Below are 26,306 nucleotides of genomic sequence, written 5' to 3' on the forward strand. Positions count from 1 at the left end.
TAATGTTTGTAATACGTCTTCTTGCTGGAATGACAAAGATATGGCAACTGGATGGACACACAGACAGAATCACAGACACTTATGTTTTTATTAAGGTGAATTCAAATAAAATATAGCAATATAGAAAGCTGGTTGTCTTTTAAAATATCATGGAGATTTTTTTTTGTTTTTTTCTCTCCCGCTGACTATCTGACCATATCACCAGAGACTTTGCTTATCTTTAGGGACTTATATTATGATATTGATACAGTGTAAGAATGCTACTTTTCTACTAATTATATATCTATGTTTTATAATATCATATGGGAGGCACAGTGGCGCAGTGGTAGCGCTGCTGCCTCTCAGTAAGGGGACCTGGGTTTGCTTCCCGGGTCCTCACTGTGTTGAGTTTGCATGTTCTCCCTGTGTCTGCGTGGGTCTCCTCCGGGTGCTCCGGTTTCCTCCCTCAGTCCAAAGACATGCAGGTTAGGTGGATTGGTGATTCTAAATTGGCCCTAGTGTGTGTGTGTGTGCCCTGCTGTGGGCTGGCACCCTGCCCAGGATTTGTTCCTGCCATGCACCCTGTGTTGGCTGGAATTGGCTCCAGCAGACCCCTGTGACCCTGTGTTAGGATATAGCGGGTTGGAAAATGACTGAGAGACATAATATCATATAGTTTTTTTTAAATTATTGCTTACTCATTATTATTTTTAACATAGTATGATTTTTTTTCTTTTCTTGTAACATTTTCTTTGACATTTTCGAAAACACTTTAAGCTAAACACTTTTTAGGAAAATGACTATATAAATAAATGTTGTTGTTGTTGACATTAGTATTTCATTATACATCTAGGATAAAAAGTGATCATCTTTATTGTAATAAAGTACATATTAAACTGATCTTAAATTTCATAACGTGCCTACTTAGTCACTTAATCAGTTAAAGTTCTGTAGATAATTATGAACTCATATTGTCTAAATTACATATTTAACCATGCGTAAATGTTTATGGCTCATTTCTTTCTGCTAAGAAAACAAAGACAAATTGAGACATAAAAAAAAAACTGTCTAAAGTCTGTTAAATTTGTAACAAGAATTGGAATGATGAGTCACAATGTATCCCAAGTAGTCTAATGGAAAATCAATGGTAAACTTTAAAGTAGTTTTTCTTTTTACTGCAGAATCAAGTTTGTTTATATATATATATATATATATATATATATATATATATATATATAGTTTTTGTTTTCAGACATCACATCTTCCTAGCTGAGATGAGAAACCCAGCAAGTGGATGCGGCCTTATTGAAAGATTGTCTTGATTGAAGCTACCCTTAAGGAAAGGCCACATAATAACATAAATTGTATTTGTGCAAAAAGGCACCTGGAAGACCCAGCTGAGACCAAGATTCTCCATCTCATGAATCATGCATTAAATTGTGTGGCTTGAATACAAAGTATTATGCCTACAGCAAACCAATCACAGCTCATAACCCATGTAAAACGATTCCTACCATTAAGCATTGTGGTGGCAGGTTCTGGTTAATGACGATGCTTTTTCCCCTTCAGATTTTGTTACATCTGTTTGGAAGGAAGATAAAATTGATACGTGAACCTTTTTGGTCTGTGGGCCAATTATTTAGGTTATAACTGCTGCAGGTATATTGCTAAGCAAATCCAGAATGGATTGTGAGCAATAAGAGATTTAATGTGCAGAGCCAAAAGCTAGACTTTGTTTTCTCTGAAAATATTTGGAAAGGTTTTAAGATTTCAGTTTACTCCCACACTCCATCAGAATTAACAGGTTATAGTTGCAATAAACAGATTGTCACAGAAGACATAGGTTGACTGGAGTGGGTGGTTCCTTACCCAGCTGAGAAGGCATGATAAAGGAAGGAGATGTTAACTGGTTGGTTAGCAGTACCTTTCCTGGTTGGGAGGCCATTATGAAGGAATGACAGATGTAGTGTTCCCCCAGTACACTGGGTGGTAGTATCCCTCTGGGTATGGCAGGCTTCCCTGTCAGAAAGAGGTTCCATCGGGTGGCAATCCTTTTGCACCACAAGTATTCCAGGGTTCAGGCTGAAAAGCCTCATCCAGGGGACAGAGTCAGGAATAGGTGGACAAGGCTCGTTTGGAGGAGAATGGAAGTGGAAAAGGAAAGAAAAGAAATTGTGACTGATTTACAAGATGATAGAAACCTGTAAAAGGTATTTAGTTTAATAAAAACATCTTTCTTTGAACCAGAGGCTTTGTGGTGATAGCACTGAAGTATAATATACTGTGTATATTGAGAAATTATTTAAACCCATTAAAATTTAAGTGGTAATAAAGTCTGTAGGGTTAAGCACATTTGTATGTCCAGTTTTTCATTTTAAACATAATTAGAAATTTTAAGAATTGACTTATGAAATGATAAAGGATGGGTTGATTCGTCAAAAAACTATAACTAATTAAAATTACTGAACTAGTAAACCATTCCTGTGCTGCACTTACTGCCTATGGCAATTGACTTTGATGCAACAAATCCAGCTTTCTTGAGAAAATTCTTGAGTTATTGTAGTTTGCCAAAGCAATCCACATTCATATACGTGTCACAAACCTCTAACATAAATGGAAATAAATAACGCCATTAAAATTAATATTTCAAAAAATGTGTGTATAACTCTCAGTGTATTCCAATGTGCAATATATAAATAAATTCTTTAAAAATGCACTGTCACTGTAAATGTGTTAATTTGCAAAGCAGAGAAGCCATGGAAATAATGAATCCTCCTGGGAACTAAAACAAAGGATCTGCTTATCTAATGAATCACGTACTGTGAGATTATGAAGGGAATCACATAGAAGTTAACTAATACCTGCTTGATGAGCCATGAAGAGTAAAATCTGCATTATGCCCTTCTGTACAGACTGCAGCAACAGTTGAACTTGAAAGAAAATTGTGTGTCAGGTACACTCCAACAGAATACCATCCATTGACTAGTCTGTTATCATAACCTGTTTATACAATACAGGAAAATGGGAAGTCAGAGCCCATTATTAGTCAACAGGTATCGACCATCTACTGTGTAGTGTTCCACTTTATCAAAGGACACACTCACTTATGTGCATATCCACACACAACCAGTTTATAACTTCCAATAAATCTAGTATACATTGTTTAAGGATATGTGAGAAAATCAATGCAGACATTAAACTCCTTGGCGTTAACCCCAAGCTTGACATGGGCTCAGAATTCTATGCAATTACAGTAAGCCCAAGTCAGACTCAGGGTGTAATGATCCTCTTTAGAGTGTTTACCCTGAATAACTCTCGGGACAGAATTCTGTTGTCATCTATTGGATAAAACAACATCATGCTGCAAAAAATCATGAATATTTCTATGTATTTTGCCACTCTAAGGTAACTCATTCATATACATGAGTAGAATGACGCCTTCAACCAAAACCCAGTGGAGTGTAAACTAAAAAATGTAAAGCAAGTTTTAGAACATTAGTTGAATCAAGTGATAATGATGACAATGTGAATTGATCATAAGATGCTGACACGAATAGTGAAACTGATGCATATGGCGATGTACAACTGAACCACCGTAATATGCCTGGAGAATTTAATCACATAAAACTAAAGTGGGGTGAAATTAGCTGCGGGTCAAAAGAGGCAAAATGCTAGATCAAGTAGAAAGAAGTTAGCCCCCTAAGGACTCCTCACAATGCAGCAACTGGCTTTATTGACTGAATTTCTGGTTCAGTGAATGCTGATAGGACTTGTCACCGCTGCTCGTCAGTAATTTTTTAGCTTTTTTACAATTATCTTACGATCTTTTGGACTAAGCAACTGTTTTCATTTGGGCAGACTTATTCTTTGAGTATTATTTTTAAGTCATTTAAAGCTAGAATGACTATTTCTAGCTCGACTGGTGATTTTGTTGACACTTCAGTGTGACTGAACCCTAATTTTACACTATTTTCAGCCTAACCCTGTTTTGAGACTTACCTGGCTCTGTTCTCTGGACATATGAGTTGTCTACATTCTCGCTTACAATGTGCACCGGTAGGATATTTATTTGGTTCATATTTGTTTGGTCCATCCTATCACTTGCTATCCAACCTGCGATGAGCCTGCTTCAGCACTCAGCTGCCGAGCTCCTCCGACTGCGCGTCCACCTCTCCGAGCCTCTGCTGTATCTCCATCCAGACATCGTATTCCTCCCCCGTTGGAAATACTGTACATCCACCGTGGGTCCCGCCAGAGTACAATTACTGTATTGCTCAAACTAAATCTAACTGTTATACTCACATAATTTCTTCCAATAAAGGTAACACCAAGTCATTGTTTTCACTGCTTAATAATATCACACAACTTCTCACCTTTATTCAACTGATTTTTCTAATTCCCTTATGCCTTTTTTTAATGAAAAAATCCAGAGGATACACCAGTCTCTCGTACGGATTCCTCCATTATTTCATTTGAATTTCACCCACCTACTCACCTAATTTCCTCTTTTCAGCTTCCTACTTCCTCAGAAATCTCAGATCTCGTCTGTAAGTCTAAGCCATCCACCTGTCAACTGGATTCCCTCCCCACAGTTCTGCTCAAAGCCTGCCTCCCCTCTCTGATCCCCCTTATGTCTGCTGTAATTCACTTCCCTCTCACAGCTGGAATTGTTCCTTCATCTTTTAAAACTGCTGCAATAACCCCAATTCTGAAAAAACCTAGTGCTGATTGTATTAATTTCAGTAATTTCTGTCCTATTTCTAATTTACCTTTACATATTTCTGTTATACGCAACAACATGTTGTCTTGTTGAAAAAAATGCAATGTTTTTGATGTGTTTTCCTGAAGGTAAACATAATATTAAGTATGCTACAGGAACATAGAAAATTCAAACAAATATTGAGTGATCAAGGATTAAAATCCACCATCCATATGTTATATTAATGTCACTAACCATTGCTCCCCTATGTCACCCATTGGTGAACATATTTTTAGTTTTCCAGCAAACAGTCAAATGCCTTATTCTCTGGCACTATTTTAACATATAAATCAGCCCAAATTAAAACTAGACAGAGAGATAGAATCATCCATGATATGCATAACATGCTTTTTATTTATAAGGAACTCAAAAAAATGTAATCTTATTTTTGTATAAATCCTCCCATCACAAAAAATAAGCTTATGTTACCGTATGAGTTTCCTTTAAAGTTGAAACACAAAGTCGTCCATCTTATTGATGGTTATGCAGTTAAGAACACTGGCAGTGTTTTTGTGTTTCAGCATTCAAATGTTACTGCTGTTAGGAAAGGAAGTGAATACACCAATGTGGAGGATTTTGTTTAATTACCATTAACATTGTGACGGCAAACAAAAAGTAGATTTTTAGATTAAAACTTTAAGTTCAGTTATGAATAATAGACATTGAGACCCTTTAAAAGCATTTAAATTAACATTTACACAAAATGTAAGAGTAGTTGAAGTCATTTTCACGAACTATGTAATTAAAGGTGAAAGGTTTGAAAGGACTTTTGAATACTGTGTCTTTAGTGAAAATTGCTATAACAGAATGAAGCTTGAAATACTAAGCTATTTGCTTCTATGGTTACACATTTAAGCTACTAAACATTTTGTACAGACAGATCTTTTAAATGTCAGTCACAGACCCTTTAGGGAGTATAGTAACATTACTTTTAATTTGAGAAGCAGCTGACCTATTTAGCTAATGAGTTGCTGAATGTAACCTCATCCTTCAATTTGAAGAAAGGAAAACTCCCCTACTAAGTTAATTAGACAGCGCAATATTACAGTTTCTATTCAATATAAGAAATAGTGTTTTAATTGAATGCTAAAACTTGATATATATTTTAAGAATTGATTTATTATGTCGGCTCATCAATTAAGCCATATTTACCTTACTGCATTTCTAATTTAAAATGCCTGTGGTGCAGTATGTGACTTTGGTCAGGTCCATAAATGACATTTGCGCAAAATGCCACAGGAGATGTGTATTTATTGAAAATGTTAAAATTATGCAAAACTTTGTGTACTGACAGTGATGATAAAATGCCAAACGCCATGTCATATAATAAGCAGCATTAAAAGTACTGCCAAAGAGTCTGCATTCTTAGGAAAGTGTTATATGACATAACAGTAAAAGTCAATAATTAAACAAACTGGATATAAAAAGAGAGGTGTAGTGATGGCACGGGACAGGCAGGCAGTTACCTGAAGAAGTGAACTGGGAGGTAGACCCGAAGGTGTCCATTCACATAGGACTGCAATGACAGATCTGAAAGAACCTCCCTTTGAAGCACTGAATCGACACACTTCAATGACACAGTTGTACACCCCTAGATAGGGAGGCCCGGCAACCATATGACATGCACTACAGAACAGGTAATCCACCTGAAGCTACGCATGCGAGGGCCTGGCCAGTACTTGGAAAAAAATGGAATGGGATGGGAGACCATCTAGAAAAAGTTTTGGTTGCTGCCACAAAAGGTGTTGGTGAGGCCAGCAGAGGGCACTTACCCTGGGGTCAAAATGTGCATGTAATGTGCAGTGATGGGGTCATGGTGTTGTAAAAATGGGGTCATCCTTTGGATGAAACATAAAACCGAGGTCCTGACTCTTTGTGGTCATAAAATATCCCTTGATATTCTTTGTAAAGATTAGGGTATATCCCGATGTGCAGGCTAAATTGTCCACCACAACTTACTCATTCTAGCCCCCTAATCATCCTCAGTCTCTAATTGGCTATCTCTCTCACCACTTCACCATCTAATTGCTCATGTCTGGTGAGTGTACTGGTGCAAAAATAGCTGCCATTGCATCATACAGGTGGATGGTACACATTGGTGGTGGTTTGAAACGGCCATCCACTCACTATGTAAAAGTACTATGAGTAGTGAGAAAAGTGCTGTATAAATGTAAGGAAACCATTAATTAATTAAATCTCTGTTGCCAGATTTGGTGAGAGTTGCTTTTTAAGTAACGTTAAATGTAATAATGCCATTTTCAGAAATAATAAAGAGGATTTACCTGTCTAGAACCAAAAAGCAGGATGAAAACAAGAAGAGGAGTAAAAGAACAACTGGGAAAGAGTGGAAAGTATCACAGAATCAGTAATGTTGATTCAGTTAATTAAAGGAGGTTAGAACTGAACTGTGGAATTGGATTGTTGGAGCGGAAATGGAATTGGAAACACAGGAGTGTCTCTCTGAACAAATAAATTTATGGAGTTTTTTTACAGTGGCACAGCAGAATATCTGATAACATTTCTATAGCATAAAACTCATTAAATCTGCCATTAGAATAACAATAATAGTTGGAATAAATGTCAACATCTGACTAGGAAAAGAAACCAATGTCCCAAAGTGAATCATCCAGCTGGCAGCAAAAGTGAAAACATGAATGTTTTTGCAGTGAACCATCTAAACTCTGAAGGCACAGAAGCAATTGAAAAAACCTAGAAAATAGTCAACTTGACACTAAAGACAAGTGTGTGTCTTGATTCCTGCTGCATGTACAACTTAAGATTTTTCGCCAGTACAGACAACTTCACCTGCCAAAAAGGTACAGTTATCTTATAGTTATCTGATAGTAATTAAGCAAATCGAAAATTGGATTGATTCGGATTGTTTAGACAGTTCAGTCATTTCTGGTTTGGCTTAAAATGCAATGAACAGCTGCTGGAACTCTGTGGAAACTTGATTATTGCTGTATGCCTCCTCCTGGCTCTTACTATCACTGTTGCCTCCGGTGAGTGAAGCTTTTCACCCTTAAAATTGATAAAAATCTGACTTGAGATCTACCATGTGCCAAGCGACCCTTTCATTCTTAGCTCTAATTTTCAGTTCTCTTAAGGTCATTGGACCTGGGAGACATACTGGATGCATTCGCAGTGGTCAAAACCTGCAAACAGCAATTTTCAAAGTTCAAGTAATACATTTTCAAGACATTTCAAGCCATTTGGTTAGGATAAATTTTCAACAGTTGTGTCAGTATCTACATATTAAAATGCTAAGAGGTATAATTTCAAAGCTGAATTTACCCTGTACACTAAGAGTTTAAGATATTTTATTATTTGTGAAAAAAAAAGCTCTACACACTTAAAAAGGTTTGGGGCAGCCACCCGTATATTACCCTTGACTGCAAAAGATTTTGAAAGGAACAGAGATGTTCACAAGAATAAGTCCAAAACAGAACTGAACTTGAGTTGGTTGTTTTTAAATAGTCAGACCGGAAGTGACGTAGGGGAGCCGGAAGTGGCCGTCTTCTGATGTCAGTCCAGGCACCAGAACTGGAAGTGACGTCAGTCAAGTCACCGGAGCCGGAAGTGATGTCAGTCGAGGCACTGGAACCAGAAGTGACGTCTTCAAGGTTGACATAACAAGAGAAGATTTAGTGCACTCCGCCACCCCCTAGCCTGGCGTGGAATTACCTTCACTTGGTCTATACAACGTCCTCCTACTCGCACATGCGTGACATCTGAGAACCTTTTTATCTGAAACTTTGCAGAAAAGAATCAGAATTTGAACTTGTCCGTAAAGCAAGGTTGACCACAGGGCAAACTTAACAAAATGGAACTGGAATTTCACTATGAGGAGGTGGAGGATGGTTGATGCATAATCAAAATGAAAATAAAATCCATATTATTTTCAATTTCCAACAAATGTCTGAGAGGGCACAAATAACATATTACAGCAAACACCCTACACAATGCAATGCCATATGATTGCACAACAGCAAACCAAACACAGGTTGTATTGATCAAGCATGTGTAAGGTGGCACTGGTAGTTTTTGCTTTTCATCCGTTTTTTCAATTCTTGTTGTGAGTTTCATTTCCTGTATTGAATGAGCTCATAACTGGTACAACCAGTACCAAATAATTTCCTGTGTTACATTTTAAATGCCATCTCTGCTGTTATTGGATGATACTTAACTGTAGATATTGTGATACTGAAGAGGTTGTTGTAGCGTGAAACTTTTACAAGGTTCACACTAGTTTAAATATTAATGAAACACAAAAATTCACAGAGGCAGGCTGTAATGGAGCATAATGTGAAACGGTGTAATCTCTACAATTATTGTTTGAAAAAAAAAAATTTAATTTATACATACTCAGTGTCAACACAATCTACTGTACAGTTCTAAGCTTTTTTAAGCAATGTCCCACTTTGTAAGTCCATGCTTCCTTTTTCTGGTACATTTCAAAATAAGACATACATCACTGAAATGTTTACTTCTGCTTGTTGAGCATTTATAAAACAAAGACCATGTATGTCATTAAAATGACAGCTATGTTATTTTCTGAGATTTTAACCATTTTGAGATTTTGTTATCATATCTAGGGTGACTGACAAACTGACAACAAGCCTTAGGGACATTTAATAGAGATTTGGTTAGATATTTGAATGTCTTAATTAGAATATCAGAATTAAACTAAAATGAAGCTATGAGAAAGCCTTGTAAAGTGCTCCACCGTATTAGTCTGGCAAATTTCTATTGGTAAGCTGTTACAGATTTAGGTGTATAAGAACAGAAGGCTGTCTCACTACTTCTTTTAAGTTTAGCTCTTGGAATTACTGTATAAGCATACACTCATCTGAAGATCTAAGGATACGATTTGGAGTGTAAGGTGAGAGGAATTCATAGATATAGGATAAAGCAAGATTATTTAAGGCTTTGTAAACCATAAGCAGGCGGCATGGTAACACAGTGGTAGTGCTGCTGCCTCGCAGTTAGGAGACCCGGGTTCGCTTCCGGGGTCCTCCCTGTGTGGAGTTTGTATGTTCTCTCAGTGTCTGCGTGGGTTTCCTCCGGGTGCTCTGGTTTCCTCCCACAGTCCAAAGACATGCAGGTTAGGTGCATTGGCAATCCTAAATTGTCCCTAGTGTGTGCTTGGTGTGTGGGTGTGTGTGTGCCCTGAGGTGGGCTGGCGCCCTGCCTGGAATTTGTTCCTGCCTTGCGCCCTGTGTTAGCTAGGATTGGCTCCAGCAGACCCTCGTGACCCTGTGTTAGGATATAGCGGGTTGGATAATGGATGGATGGTGTCACACACGAGCGCTTAGGAGACTGTCAACAAGCCCAGAGGTGAGTGAAGGTATAGAGGATGAAGGGTTGTTTGATGGTATTGATATCCCTCTCTCTAACTTTCCAGAACCAAAGAAGACAAATAAGCACTTACCAACATCAGTTCACATTCCAGAAAATGGCTGTCCATCCACTACTTCATCTTCCCCGTCACTTCCGGCTTCCATTGATGACATCACTTCCGGTCCTCCATTGATGATGTCACTTCCGGCTTCCGATGAAGATGCCACTTCCGTCCTCCAGTGATGACGTCATTTCCTTCTTTATCATTCAACAGCCATTTTCTCTGTATAAAAGCACCTTCAATCCTCTGTATTTTGTAAAAAGATCTGATTTTTACAGTATTGACCAATTTTGCTAAAGACCACAGCAATATACGGGGCCAATCCCCAACTCTTTATATTGGTTTTTGTGACTTCTTATCACAATGGATAAAACATAAGCAGTAATAAATCTTGCAGTAACTGAATAATAGAACAGGCAAACATGCATACTACAAAAACAATATATGATAGTGTTTGCATTTCACTGAACAACCAAGAATAACCATAAATAAAATGGAATCCATTTAAGCAAAGACTAAACTCAGATCTGAACAAACACATACCAGTTCTTTACTGTTCTGAAACCATGGGAGTACACATGGTATAGTAGATGACTATTGTGCATCATGGATAAGACACTATTTCTTCTGAAAATTTCTTTTTTAAGATTTAATTAGGGTCACATCCATGCTTCTTCAGCCCTAATAGCCTCCATATGGCTATTGTAGAGGAGTTGGATAGAAATATGGTCCATGTCCCTGCCAAACACTGACTACTGGTCAGTAATTTCACAGATTGTCATTCAGCCAGCAGGTTAGAAAATTCATTTTGGGACATTTTCATGCACTATCAGAAGGGACAATGCAAAAAAAAACACATAAAACATATTTGTGGCATTGTTAAAAATTAAAAGATGCTTAAATGTATGAATCAAAAACCTTCACTTCGACTCTCTGGAGTTATGTAGCCTTTCTTTTATAAGGATGTTGTTAAAGGTATCAAAAAAGAGACAATTCCTAATGCAGATTTCTCATTTATATCTTTGAGTAGTCCTTTCTCAAAAACAGTTGGTAATGTGACAAACATGTACGCAATATAATAAAAATTGAACCAACTCATTACATGCTGCTAAGTCTACCTTACAACCTGTGGCAGACAGCTGGGGGCTTTGTCCGGTCAGGACAACAGCAGTACCTCCCACGGAACACGAGAGGGAAGCCTACCTGGTTTGCATTGGGGCCACGGGATTGGAGCTTGGAAGCTCAACCCTGTTGGGGCCTGTCACAGCTCTGGAGCCTTGGACTGCAGCACTTCTGCCACACTCAGAAGTGCTGCCAGAAGAGGATCTGGGTTCCCATGCAGCACTTCTGCCACACCTGGAAGTGCTGCCAGAAGATGATTGGGGGACACCTGGAGCACTTCCGGGTGTGCTATAAAAGAGGCCGCCTCACACCATTCGAAGAGCTGGAGTCAGAAGATGGAGGTTAGAGCTTGTGAGTGTAGGACTGAAGCCAGCAGAGAAGAGAGAGAGAGAGAAAGAAAGATGGGACTGAGCCTAATTGAGTTGATTTGTGCACTGTGTTGTGTAAAGGCTGAAAAGGAGAAAATAAACGTGTATTGGGACTTCTGTGGTCTGTCTGTCTGTGTCAGAGCTCGTTAAATTCCACAAACCTTAGCCTTGTGTAGAGAAAGAACCATAAGCATCATCTTTCTTTCCATTTAAAATATATACATATTCATCATTACTCATTTCATTTCTAATGCAATTCCTGGCTTACCTTTGAAAAAATCTTTAATTGTCTCTGTTTCAAAACTCAAACACTTCCAATTTAACTTGAAGCTTTCAATCAAGAACATAGAGGAATTAAAACAAAGTATCTTCATAGATGTACAGATTCTAAAATACTTGTTTTGCATTAGTGCTGCAGATTTTTTCCTTGTCAGACAGTTTTATCTTTGTTGATTAGCAAAGTAAGCATTATGTCACTTTCCCAACTGTCTGAGTGTGATGCAGAAAATATGTTGCTCAAGAAGGAAGACACAAAGATGACAGGTATCTCTTTGTAAGTGAACAAATGGCATTTCAGATGAAATAAAAAATCATCTTAACTTCTTTAGAGGTAACAAAGTGTAAAATGGAAACATATACTGATCATCAAAGACAATAAAACACATTACTTGGCTGTGATATGTGAACAGACACCTTCATCGTTTTCTCCGTCATTTTCTCTCAACACTTCAAGCTTTGCATATACAGTACAGGTTTTAAAAAATTAACAAAGAAGTGATAATAAAAGAAGAAAAATATTGTTACACTTTGCTGCTCCCACCACATGACATACCACATGGATTGGGACCTGAGTGAAGCCAGTGCACCTCAGCACCACACTGGAACAATGTGAGATTTTTTATGGTGGATGGAGCGCTAACCCTGCCACTAACCCCCAAGTTTTCCCTGTAAGTTGGAGGACCTTCTTGCAGGACTGGATGCAGATTAACGTCACATCCAGGATGAAGCAATTGCGGGTTAAGAGCCTTGCTCAAAGGCCCAATGGAGTAGAGTCAGTTCTGGATTTGAACTGGCAACCTTTCCGATAGCCAGCATAGATCCCTAGCCTCGGAGCCATGACTTAAAAATACTGGCCAATGGTTTCTCTGAATACCAGTATGGACAGATATGCAATAGGAAAAAAAATGTTTTTAAATGGTGTTTGTTTTGAGAGGTGGCAAATTGGCAAACCATGCCCATAGGGGAGTCTGGGCAACAGCTTGTATCGAAAACCCATCTTGTTGTTCTTTTGTTTTCTCACTAATTATCCTTCTCTTGTGTGTTTGTGGTTAATAAACACTTTTGGTTAATTCTACATCTCTGTGCTATAATGATGGCAAGTTCATTAAGCTGGTACAATGTATACCTTTCCTAAGCTAGCAGATAATTTTGAATAGACCTAATCAAGAAGAATTAAGTTTTGTTTTTTCCTATGGAAGCTTAAATAATTAAAAAAAACATACTTTTCCATAAATATGATGGCTCAGTTGATTTAATATACTTCTATTACACATTTTTCTTTCATTTCTATAGTGTTGATTTTATGGAAATTCTATTCTCCCCACTTTCTTAAATGGACTTATTTTGTTAGTCAAATGTTAGTATTATTGTGATCCTTACTATACCTAAAAGAAGTCACATATTTATATACAATATTTTATTATTGGACTCCCAATAGACTTTTGACAGGAAGACTAGCAATGGCTCCTTGGAAATTGATTTGAATGCCCCAAAGTATTCATTAAAAATAAATGTAACATATCACACTTTTTCTGACTTTGGGCACAGCTGATACTTGACAGCAAAGCTTCTTGCCTTTTTTTACAGTTCTGTATTAGAAAGAAGAAAACATTTTAAAATAAAAACACTGATTTCCTGTTAAAGTATTTTTATACATATTTATACATATTTCAATAGCTAGATTACATTTATATGAGATAAAGGGCACACAGTTACTTTTTAATCTAAGAATGTAAATTACAAAGTAATACTGTGTGTGTAAAGGTATTGGCTTCTCACACAATGCAAGCACAATGCAGAAATCTCATGCTTATAAGGTAAGACTGAGCAAGATATTAGTAGAAGATGTCTAAGAGCACACAAAGCGTTCATGGTGTAACTCAGCATTCACAGTGTCTTGTACTTTATTTTTTAATAAAATATGATATTAAAAATATGTTTTTACTCTGGTAAAATTTTGTCTACCATGCATCCTGCACCCCCCTCCTTAAGTTAAGGAGAAATGCTTATATGAAGAACACATTTCTCTTAACAATCAGTTAATTAAGAAAACAATAGACAGAACACAATGACAAGCATAATAGCACAGAAAATGTGATTTCTTAAATATCTGATATCTGAATAAAGACAGTGAGCACTTTAAGTTTTAAACAACAACAACATTTATTTATATAGCACATTTTCATACAAAAAGTAGCTCAAAGTGCTTTACATAATAAAGAAAAGAAAAATAAAAGACAAAATACAAAATTAAAATAAGACAACATTAGTTAACATAGAAAAGGAGTAAGGTCCGATGGCCAGGGTGGACAGAAAAAACAAAAAAAAACTCCAGAAAGCTGGAGAAAAAAATAAAATCTGTAGGGGTTCCAGGCCACGAGACCGCCCAGTCCCCTCTGGGCATTCTACCTAACATAAATGAAATAGTCCTCTTTGTATTTAGGGTTCTCACGGAGTCACTTGATGGTGATGGTCATACAGACTTCTGGCTTTTAATCCATCCATCATTGTTGGAACATCATGGTGCTTTGGGTAGATGGTGGTGGCACAAGCCACCACCAAAAGGACACCGGAAAAGGAAACAGAAGAGAGAGTAGGGGTTAGTACAGATTTTGAATGAATAGTTATTATAATGAATTGGATATACAGAGTATCAGGATTTAAATTACAGTGAAGTTATGAGAAGGCCATGTTAAAGTAATGTGTTTTCAGTAGTTTTTTAAAGTGCTCCACTGTATTAGCCTGGCGAATTCCTACTGGCAGGCTATTCCAGATTTTAGGTGCATAACAGCAGAAGGCCGCCTCAACACTTCTTTTAAGTTTTGCTCTTGGAATTCTAAGGAGAGACTCAGTTGAGGATCTGAGGTTACGATTTGGAATATAAGGTGTCAGACATTCCGATATATAAAATGGGGCGAGATTATTTAAGGCTTTATAAACCATAAGCAGAATTTTAAAGTCAAATCTGAATGACACAGGTAACCAGTGTAGTGACATCAAAACTGGAGAAATGTGTTCAGATTTTCTTTTCCTGCAAAGGATTCTAGCAGCTACATTCTGCACTAGTTGCAAACGATTTATGTCTTTTTTAGGTAGTCCTGAGAGAAGTGCGTTACAGTAATCTAGTCGACTGAAAACAAACGCGTGAACTAATTTCTCTGCATCTTTCAATGATATAAGAGGTCTAACTTTTGCTATGTTTCTTAAGTGAAAAAATGCTGTCCTAGTGATCTGATTAATATGCAATTTAAAATTTAGATTACAGTCAACGGTTACCCCTAAGCTTTTTACCTCCGTTTTGACTTTTAATCCTAATGCATCCAGTTTATTTCTAATAGTCTCATTGTATCCATTATTGCCAATCACTAAGATTTCGGTTTTCTCTTTATTTAATTTGAGAAAGTTACTATTCATCCATTCTGAGATACAGGTTAGACATTGTGTTAGTGAATCAAGAGAATGGAGGTCATCAGGTGCTATTGATAAATACAGCTGTGTGTCATCAGCATAGCTGTGGTAGCTCACGTTATGCCCTGAGATAATCTGACCTAACTGAAGCATGTAGATTGAGAAGAGCAGCGGACCCAGGATAGAGCCTTGTGGAACACCATTTAGGATATCATGTGTCTTTGAATTATAATTACCACAACTAACAAAGAATTTTCTCCCTGCCAGGTAGGATTCAAACCAATTTAAGAAGCTGCCAGAGAGGCCCACCCATTGACTAAGGCGATTTCTAAGAATATTATGATCAATGGTGTCAAATGCGGCACTCAGATCTAAGAGGATGAGAACAGATAAATGGCCTCTGTCTGCATTTACCCGCAAGTCATTTACTACTTTAACAAGTGTAGTTTCTGTGCTGTGATTTGTTCTAAAACCTGACTAAAATTTATCAAGAATAGCATGTTTATTGGGTGTGGTCATTTAACTGCATAATGACTGCCTTCTCTAGAATTTTACTTAAGAAAGGCAGGTTAGAGATGGGTCTATAATTTTCAAGAGCAAAGGGGTCGAGATTATTTTTCTTAAGTAGGGGTTTAACTACCGCAGTCTTAAGACAGTCTGGGAAGACCCCCGTATCTAATGACAAATTTACTATGTCAAGAACATTATCAATTAACACGCCTGATACTTCTTTGAAAAAATTTGTTGGTATTGGGTCAAGGGCACAGGTGGAGGGTTTCATTTGAGAAATTATTTTATGTAAATCAGGTAAATCTATCCTAGTGAAAGAAATTAGTTTGTTTATAACGGAATACTGGGGTTTAGGAGGATCCTTAGTGTTGGGGAGATATACTATGTTATTTCTAATATCATTAATTTTTTGATTGAAACATACAGCGACAGCCTCACAGGTTTTACTGGAAGTATTTAGGAGGCATTCCTTTGAGTTACCTGGGTTTAACAGACGATCAATCGTCGAGAATAAGACTCTGGGATTACTAGCATTGTTATTTATAATTCTAGAGAAATAGAAGCGCCTCTCAAGACGGACTGTGTTATTGTATTCTGTTATTTTAACTTTTAATATTTCATAGTGGATAGTTAGTTTAGTCTTCCTCCATTTACGCTCAGCTCTATGCCATGTTCTCTTTAAATCAGACACTCTTTGGGTCTTCCATGGTATAACAATGCTACAAAATTTTTTAACTGTCTTTTTAGGTGCAATTAAGTCAACAGCAGCTCTCACTTTAGTATTAAATCTTTCCACCTTACTATTAAACTACACTATATGTTCAGTGAAATGCTTTTCTTTTATAGAACAGAATATTTGACAATACTATGAATAATATTTTTGAAAACCCATTTCCAAAAAGGCACTTTTTAAATAATGTCTCAAACTTTGTCTCTGCGCCAAATAACTCCAGGGGTGTCATTTACAAAACTTTATGTGGATTTGAACATGAAAATATGGTTACGCCAACAAAACAGAAAAAGTGTATGCCAACAAAAAAATTTATAAAATCTGCCATACACACATTTCAATGGGTATCTAAACATATGAAAAACTTCACCCACTTGCCACCCTAAAAAAACCATATCTAGACTATTGTAATGAACCTCATACATATGCAATTGCAATGAAGCAGACCTTCATTGGTTGGTAGAGCAGCCTTGTGGTCCGCTCCGCAACTGAGTGCATCAAGAACATGTACAGCATTGTAGTGCTTTTCCTCTGCACTCTAGGGTCAGAAAGGCATAAGGCATGAGCATTTGAGTGGTTGCCCACTATCACCTGGCATATGTAATAACATGATTACTGTGATAATGAATATTACAGGCAATATGAAGAAATGAAGGTTTGCCCAGTTACCTTACCGATAAGCCAGCCACCACATTCACTACTGTCACATCTGCCAAAGCTATTTTGCCTTAAAATAAATGAATAACAGGTTGACAAAGGCCACCTAGCCCAGATGTGAGTCAATGTCAGCTTGGCATCACAGTTGATTTGTGTGTTTTCGGAATGTGACTAGTTATGGTTAACAAAAGCAGCTTCATTCTTGCTAGGTGCTTTATTGCAGTGAGTGCAGTAAAGTGTTTCAATTAAGTTAGGAAATCCAACACTGCTGTAAATTGCCTTTATATGTTGGCAAAAACCTGTTATGTTTTATGTATGTACACCCATACCACTTTTAAGGTTTAGTATGTTTGTCATGTCAACTCACATTAAACTATTGGCTCAGTGATATGAATTATTATGTTTATGAGTCATTTAGTTGGTTTGGCTGCATTTCTCTACTTGATCAAAGGTGTCACTATTTCCCAATTTCTCCAAAATGATGCATATGTATGGATCAGTGTTGCCATAAATATATGCACATTTTTCCAACAAGTTTTCTTTTATAAATCCTAATGTTTGTGAGGAAAGCTGTGTAAGAACATTCTGGGCCTATTTTTGTGCGTTCTCAAGTTTTATAAATCTGACCACAGGTCTTGGACCACACTCTACTTGTAGTTTTGGGAGTAGTGGGTGTACATATAAATAAAATGGTCTCTAAAATATATTCCAAAAAGAGAAAAATTCACTATTATAAAACAATATAAAGTAAAAGAATGTTAAAAAAACTCAACTAAAGACAGTCCTTTAGAGCTAGCTTGGGATCTTCATGTTTCTCAAAACTTTCATCCACCAATTCTTGGATCAACCAAGCCATCTGGGAATCAAAACAAAACTTTTTTTGCTAGTTCTGGCCTATTCTCAGGAGCAAAATTTTGAGGACCCCAACCACCACCAGTATCAAGATCTTGGCAGGGTGGGAAAATCACTTTTTGAGTTTGCAGCACATATTTTTTTGGAACGGAGGTATGGTTTACCCAGCACCACATATAGTAACAGCACTCAACTACTTCTCTGCAGAGCTTTAGCCCTCACTCATTCCCATATCCATCTACTTTTGCTCTTTTGTGTGCAGCACATCACATGCAGTAAGAAGGACACAAAAAAGCCATATGCAGAGTAGGCATTGCAAAAGGGTCCCCAAGAATGTCTGTACACATTGCCACATCTATGGGGGAGAAGGGGGAATTGCCCAGATTTCTGGAGCAATCGTAGAGATATGAGGACACACACATTCAGCAAGGGGTTGGTGAAAAAGTATCAAGTGCTTTTAATTAAAACCAGAGAAAAGTGTTCAAAAAGTACAGTGCATAAAAGTCGTCCATAAATAAATAATCCATAAAGAAACAGTGAATAGTCCATGAGTTAAAATTCCAATTAATAGATACATCCAAAGTGAAACCAGAAACAGTAGTCATTGGGTCCTTAATCTTTCTTGGTTCTTCCCAAACTGAGCCAAGTGCTACTCCCTCTCTGTCTACCTGGCTCACCCATAGCTTGCTCAATGGGCAGTGACTCCAGCAGCCAGGGCCCTATCTATCTATCTATCTATCTATCTATCTATCTATCTATCTATCTATCTATCTATCTATCTATCTATCTATCTATCTATCTATCTATCTATCTATCTATCTATCTATCTATCTATCTATCTATCTATCTATCTACTGATCCCTTTCTTGGCTGTCACTGTAGGCTTCTGCTAGACCTCTCTGAATAAGTTGTCCTTTTATCTTTCTTCTCACACACCTGGCTTCCTTCGGATCCCTGAGGAGGACTCTACCATTATTGAACCCACAACTCTGAAAAATCAGTGGGGATGATCTGGCCCCTAGAGAGTTAATCCTTTGCTCTTTTGCAGGGCTAACGATTGCTCTGCTTCTCTCTCTCTCTCTCTCTCTCTCTCTCTCTCTCTCTCTCTCTCTCTCTCTCTCTTTCTCTTGCTTGTTGGCTCTGCTCACTCACATTCTATTTCTTGATCTAATCCTGTGTTGTTCTGTTTTCCTGCTGTCCTGGCCAGGCTTCCTTATATCTTGCTCAACAAGATGCAGGAGTGCTCCTCCACCTACTCCAAGACGTGAATGTGGCACCTGACTGATCCTCTTGTATTTGCATGTGAATGTGCGATCAGACAAGCACCCCAATCAATTCAGGAGCAGTGTCGGCATGTGTACACTGATACCTTTTCAGAGCCTGCACATTCTGGAGCCCAATTATTTATTTAAAATCATGCTTCACACTGACCTTTTATCACACTATGGGATAAAAAAAAAAAAAAAAAAACTAATGAGATGTTACAGTAAAATATGTGTATGCAAAATAAAATATGTATATGTTATGGAAAAATGAATTAAGAAAATGTTTACTGCCATGCAGGAATTTTGACACTGAAAATATGTCAAAAATAAGCATATGTCGTGGAAATAATTTAAGCATTAGAAAGTAAAATTTCAGTTTAAAAACAGATCCTTAAATATCCAGAGAGTCTAAAGAAAGTTAATAAATCAGCAGGGAAACTAGAACTATGGCTAAAGAACTGTGTCAAGGGAAATCTTGTCTGAACCAGTGACATTTGTCTTGGAAAATGTTATTTCCAAAACTTGAATATTTTTGTTTAATAGATCTACAGAGATTTGAATTTCTCAATTTAATTGGAGAATGCTGTAGGTAACAAAACTCTAGTGTAAAAATACAATGATAACTCTTGCCTTGGTTTTCAGTATTATCTATGACTATTTCAGTGTTTTGAAAGGTCATGTGATAAATAAGCATTCCTTTTATTTTTCCAATATTAGTGTACACAAAAAGAATATTTAGAAATTTATGCAATATTCTTAGGCTATTGAATATTTAGAATGTAATCAGTCTTTTTGATATTAACACATAAATACACAGCAAAATGATGAAAATATTTAAAAATGTCTGAAAGGTTTAGAGATGCAGAAAGAGTTTTTAGTTTGAAAGCACAGCATCATGGGGAGAATGGGAGTGTTAATTGACATCGCATATAGTAACTATAGAACTATTGCATATGTGAAAGGGAGGTGGCCACATAAATCCTCTATCCATAATTATGAAGGCATTCTATTCCTCTTTGAAACTGCTACTTATTTTTGATTCTATGCTGCAGAGTCGAGTATCTGCAAGCTGGAGAGTGGCAAGTTAATTGGCCGTCTTGTAATAATCTAGCAGAAAAAATTACTTGCAAATGATGTCAGTTTTACTGCAAAATAAATCTGACGACTGCTCATCAACTGCTCCAATATCACCAGTCATGACAGCAAGACATGCAATGTCAGACCCGCTTCCTGTGCTTATTGAGAGACTTGCAAGATAAGAAAACTTTTGAGAAGAACACTTGCAGGTACAATTTAGCATTTTTCCCAAATTTAAATAACTATATCAATTTATTTTCAAAACCCTAAATTTCCTAATTTATTAATTTCTTTATAGTTCTCAGTAAGATTTTTTTAGTTTGAAAAAAGAAAATCTCTTTTTTCACGTTTTGTGCTTAACTGTGGAGAGGTTTGGGCAGCAGACTCAATTCTTCTTTTTATTTGTTACAAGCTACAGAACAGCATTGCATTTGGTATTGTTCTGATTTTAATATTAGACTTTTATGGGGGTGTTTTTGGCACTAGTTTTGTGGATTACAAATTTGATTTTGTTTGCTTTGTCAGGAATACCCATTTTCCGCATTTATTACATTTGTTTTTTTAAAGCAATTTTTGTTTGTTTGTAATGAATTAAAAAAAATGTATTTGATTGTTATTGAACTGGAGGTTTTTTTTGCTTCCTCTAATCTTAAAGATTACTTAACATTGTTTTAAGATGGGGTTTTTCCTCAAATCATAAGACAATAAAGAAGGAAGACTCTTTTTGAATAATAGGCCGCAGAGACAATGTGGGAAAAAAGATTTCATTTTGGCATTTTGTATATTTTGTTATATTCTGAGACAATAATAAATAACACTGAGTAGAGACAATAAAACAATATTAATCTTAGATTGTATTATATTATATTAAATTAGATTAGATTAAAGTTCATTAAACCCACAGGGAAATTCAAATGCATAAAGCAGCCGAACCATAAACAAACAATACAGACTTACAGGACAGATAATACAGCCAATCAATCAATAAATAAATCAATAAATAAGCTTAGCGAGTACATTGGGTGAAAGCATTGAATTGCCTGATAGCAGTGGACAGAAAAGACCCCCAGAGGCACTTTTTAGCTCACTTTGGAGGAAGGAGCCTATGGTTAAAAGTGCTCGAAGAGAGTGCCTACTGAAAGGGATGGAGGGGATTTTTCATGATGGCACCCGATTTTGCCACCATCCTCTTTTCCACCACAGCAGCTTTTGTGCTCAAGATGCTTCCTCAGGGAGCACCACACTAGTTACTATCTATATATATAATTCACTAAGCCGCCAGCGAGCAAGACACCCATGGAGCACGCAGGACGGAGACACCAACTCTAAGACCATTGGATACGACGAAAACTCGCAGAGCCACGCCCACCACCTCAGACGCAGCAACTCACAAAACACGGCGTCATTCGCGTTTGTGTCTGCTACAGTCCACATGCACCTCTGAGCCATGTTGACTTTTCATTATTCTTTTCAGTTACGATGCACGACCGCGTCCACCATCGCAAACTGTTTTACACACCATGGTCTTAGAGTTGGTGGGCGGGTCTCTGTGAGTTGCTCTTGCGAGCGGGTGCATGACCAGGTGGTGTGTATGCTTCGAGAACAAGGGTGGACGCGGCAGGACCATCTAAGAAGAGGCATGTTTTTCGCGGATGTCAATTGCTGTATGCAGAGAGTAAAACATGGGATACGCACGATATAGCCACACCCGCTAATGCTAAAACGATGGGATACGCCGACAACTCACAGAGCCACGCCCACCAACTCTAAGACCATGGGACGAGAATGCCTGCCCACCCGCCTGACTGTTACCAGCATGTAAAACAATCGCATCTTTTAACTCACACACTGCAACAACTCAAGCATGTGAAACCATCGCAGCTTTTAACTTACAAACTGCAACAATTCACCAAACAAGGATGCCCTGTCTCTCGAGGCATTCACACTGCCGGAAGACAACCATGGGATACGCAAAAAATAGCCATGTCAGTCAACTCACAAAGCCCAGCCCAGTCCACCAACTCACGCCCACCAACTCGAGCATGCATCTACCCACGCTCTCAAGGCATTCACAGTGCCTACTCATGTGCCCGGACGCAACAACTCACCAACTTGCTTTCGTCTCTGCTACAGCACACACACCACTGAGCCACGTTGACTTTTCATTATTCTTTTCGGTTTCGGCTGCATTTCCATATATAATCCACCAAGTCGTCCGACCATGGGATACAAATGACAGAGCACCGCCCAACAACTCAAACCGATAGAGAGACACGCCCACCAACTCTAAGAGCATGGGACGAGAACGCCTGCCCGCCCGCCCACCTGCCTGACTGACTGTTACCAGCGTTCACCGCAATGTACTGGAGTGTAAAACCATCACAACTATCAGACGCTGTCTATATCTAAGAAGATATATAGATACTCATTATTCCCCGGCACGCGTCCACCCATGCTCTCAAGGCATTCACAGTGCCTGCTCATGTGCCCGGACGCAACAACTCACCACACACAAATTTTCCTTAATTTGACTCAACACGGGAAACCTCACCCTGCCCAGACACGGAGAGGACTGACAGATTGATAGCTCTTTCTCGATTCTGTGCATGGTGTTGCATGGCCGTACTTAGTTTTTGGACCTATTAGTCTGGTTAATTCCGAAAACGAATGAGACTCCCTACTGCTAAATAGTTACGCGATCGCCAAGCAGTCGGCGTCCAACTTCTTAGAGGGACAAGTGGCTTTCAGCCACATGAGATTGAGCATTAACAGGTATGTGATGCCCTTGGATGTCCGGTACTGCACGCGCGCTACACTGAATGGATCAACGTGTGTCTACCCGGCGCCGACAGGCGTGTGTAAGCCGTTGAACCCCATTCGTGATGGGGACCGGGGCTTGCAATTGTTCCCCACGAATGAGGAATACCTTTGTACGCAACCCTTGCTACTACCATGGTCGGGTGACTTGGTGGATTATATATAGAAAAGCAGCCGGAACCGCAAAGAACAAGGAAAAGACAACGTGGTTCAGAGGTGCACAGACGACAGCGACTCAGGTGAGGAGTTAGGGGCGGGCACATGAGCAGGCAGTGTGCACTGAATGATGATTGTATGTTGGTTTGTAGCGTGCATTGTTGCAATGTTACTTTTCTTGGTGGTTTATTAAATTATGGATTTTGCAAATGTTCATTTTTTTTCCCTCTACTTAAAAAACATTAAAAAAGCTGCATGATTATGCGGTGTATGCTACGCCGTGGGTTGGTATGCAGTGTGTAAAACAGTTTGTTTGTCACGGATAATTTGCCTTTTACTTTTACACAAAGACAATTTCCTGTTAGATTGGCCTTTGCGATGACAATTAATAAGGCACAGGGCCAAACTTTCAAAAGATATGCCTGTATCTGCCAAAACCAGTTTTCAGTCACGGACAATAATTGTATGTTGCTCTCTCCAGAGTTCCATCTTTTCATTCACCTACTGTTGTATCCTCAAATCCACCCTTTTTAGACAACTGTGTCTTTCCGGAAGTGTTCAGCCATCAATAAATAATTATGTGGTGTATGCCTGCAGGAACACGTGCAGCGAGAGAGCGACACACACACATACAGGCGCGCGAGAGACAGAGGGCTGGACGCATAAGAATAATAATACTTCATTACGGTGTTCTCAGTATTCAAAGCGCTATCCACACAGGGAAGCGAACCCACAATCTTCCACAGTCTCCTTACTGCAAAGCAGCAGCACTACCACTGCGCCACAAGGCAGTTAAAGAATGCACTGGGCTTGATTTTGTTTTCACTTCTGTTTACAGCGATCGGATCGTAGCGTGCATTGTTGCAATGTTACTTTTCTTGGTGGCTTATTACATTACGGATGTTTCACATGTTCATTTTTTTCCCTGTGCTTAAAAGACATTAAAAAAGTGTTTCTCAACTGTAACTCCGGAACAACTCAGTACGCAAGCTATATTAAGCATCAACAACGAAGACTCGCTACATCTTAATGAATAAGTACTGACACTTATCCCTACCGATGAAGTAAGTTTCACCAGCGTGGCCTCCATCGTCACAGATGATCCCGCTTTCAGTCACGGACAATTGTATGTTGCTCTCTCCAGAGGTCTATCTTTTCATTCACTCACAGTCGTATCCTCAAACCCACCCCATTTGGACAACTGTGTGATTCAGGAAGTGTTCACCCATCAATATATATTTATGCGGCATATGCTACGCTGCTGGTTAGTTAGTGGACTTATAAAACATTTCCAGCAGCTTTCTGTACAAATCAAAACACTGGAGCCTCCTTAGCAAGTGCAGTCTGCTCTGCTTCTTCTTGTTCAATGCCACTGTGTTGTCAGACCAGACCAGTTTGATATTAATGTGAACTCCCAGATACCTGTAGTTCTGCGCCACTTCCACGTCCTCCCCCGAATGGTGACTGGTCTCAGAGATCTCCTTTGCACGGCACAAGTTCACCACCATCTCTTTTTCTTGCTGATGTTGAGTCACATGTTGTAGTTCCTGCACCACAAGACAAAGACCTCCACTACTTTTCTGTACTCTGATTCATCTCCATTATTAATACAGCCTTTGATAACAAGTCATCTGAAAATTTCTGTAGATGGCAAGCGCTGGTATTGTGCTGGAAATGTGTTATGTAGAAGGTAAACAGCAGGGGAGAGAGGACAGTTCCCTGAGGTGCTCCCGTATTATAAACCACCATTCTGACTCACAGTCCATCACCCCCACAACCTCATAGGCATCATTGAAGCATGAATCTCCACAAAAAAAGCATAAGCACTCGCTGTGGAATCTAATTTTCATTTTATAGAATTTAAAAAATGGGTTGTTATACTCTAATTTTCTAATTCCTTTATTCCCTTAGCCAAATAATTTACTTTATCAGATAGACTACAAAATACAGCTCAATTTAGAGAACTAATTTATTTATTTTTTTGCTTGTTTCCTTTACTCAGTCTGTATTTTATTTATTGCTTAAACAACTGTTTCAGAATCCATATTGTCCAATATTTTGTACTGCTAGCAATAAAGAAAGTGACAGGCAACAAGAAAAAAGAGGAAACGAAACAGGCGATGAATGTACCAAGAACAATAGCAACAGTCAAAACCAGGAAATCAAAAAAATGATCATCAAAACCAAAAAGGGAGACAAAAATCTAAATCAAAAGAATCTTGCAGAAAGTCAGGTAATAGAGAAAACTTAGTAAACATAGTAAAAACATCCTGTAAATCTTTTATTATGTATCAATTCAAATATGTGGCCATGGCTTGTAAAGTGTCGCACGAGTGACTTCAACTTCCAGAACCACCAGCCCCAAACCATTGTGTCTTTGTAACGATGCCACAAAATTGCAGCAATAATGGAAAACAAAATGGTGCTGCAGAATTTGAAAAATATACCATTACCTTCACCAAGAAAAAGAATTCTGATACTTTGTGTAAGACACACAGAAAACCAACTCTGCATCTTGGAAAAAATTATAATAACAAGAAAGAAATTTGACATATAATAAAAGTAAGATGCACAAATTGAACATCTGAGTACAAAAATGGTACAGCTGGGTTTATTGCACAATCCTTACAGGTTACTTGGGGGCTGGCAGCTATTATCTTGCTAAAACACTTAACTCTGTCTTGTCACAGCAACATATCCATGAATGGGAATCTATACCCATCCCTTAAAAATGCTAAATTATACTAATGTGTAGTTTAGAAATATGCCAACACATTATTCCGTATGATTAATCCATATGCAAGTGCTCATCAGTTCTTCAAAAGTCTATAATTTTACAGTAATTTCTTCTAGTGGGCCATCCTTTCTTTATTAATAGTTTGCTGGTGATGAAACTCAGTGTGTAGTTGCTTACTTGGTTGATATC

Source organism: Erpetoichthys calabaricus, chromosome 5 (assembly GCF_900747795.2).
Source record: "Erpetoichthys calabaricus chromosome 5, fErpCal1.3, whole genome shotgun sequence".
In the NCBI taxonomy this organism is placed as follows: Eukaryota; Metazoa; Chordata; class Cladistia; order Polypteriformes; family Polypteridae; genus Erpetoichthys; species Erpetoichthys calabaricus.